Here is an 858-nt window from a genome sequence, read left to right as displayed (position 1 = left end):
GACCTGGGGACCGACAAGGTGAGGTCAGGTCACGGTTCTCACCACCTCTTGGAAGGTGGTTATTGTGGGGGTGGGGTGATGGACGTCAAAATACGATGTACTGTACCTTTCATTTTTAATTTCTGAATAATTTCAAGTAAATTAGAAAGTGAATTAGCGTTTAGAGATAATATTATATCCAAAATTACGATATGCATTTCAACCCAGTGATCATGAAATAATCTTTATTTACAAAAGAATTAACTATTCTTTTTTATTCAAAACCAATAAGATATATACAGTATGGCAAATAATTTGGCTGACTAGCTACTTGTGGCTGTGTTGAATGATGAAAAACTATGCATGATTCAGGTACTTAAAAGGGCACTACACATCCCAATCAACTGAACATTGAAGTAACCAAACAGTGTAAGGTGCAGAGAAAACAAGGTAAGAGGACAAGAGTGGTAGGTAGAGTATCACAGTGAAGGAGAACGTGAGGAGTGTGAGCAGAGGGCGTCGGCTGTCTGCCTGTGTCCCACAACACGTCCACTAACTCCCTCCAGCTAGTCAGTCCCTGCATAATAAAGCTAATTAAAGGTAACAATGAAAAAGTTCAAAAAGTGCTACAAGAACAGAGCACTTATGAGTCAAGGCACAAAGAAAGTTCACCTGTAAGTCAAAGTATAGATTTAGTTCCATAACCAAAGAACTTTTCTTTTCTAAATGTTAATTATTATATTTAGTAGTGACCAGTATAACAATATAGCAAGTCTTCAGCAGCAAAGAAGTAAATGCAGTACTGTAAAACAAAATTTAGCATCGTCAAGGTCTTTTACCGAGGACTGAAATTCTTTGTGCTTTAACACACGAGTACAT

The sequence above is a fragment of the Cherax quadricarinatus genome, unplaced genomic scaffold (assembly GCF_038502225.1).
Source record: "Cherax quadricarinatus isolate ZL_2023a unplaced genomic scaffold, ASM3850222v1 Contig345, whole genome shotgun sequence".
NCBI classification, from domain to species: domain Eukaryota; kingdom Metazoa; phylum Arthropoda; class Malacostraca; order Decapoda; family Parastacidae; genus Cherax; species Cherax quadricarinatus.
Note: the sequence above shows the minus strand (reverse complement) of the source record.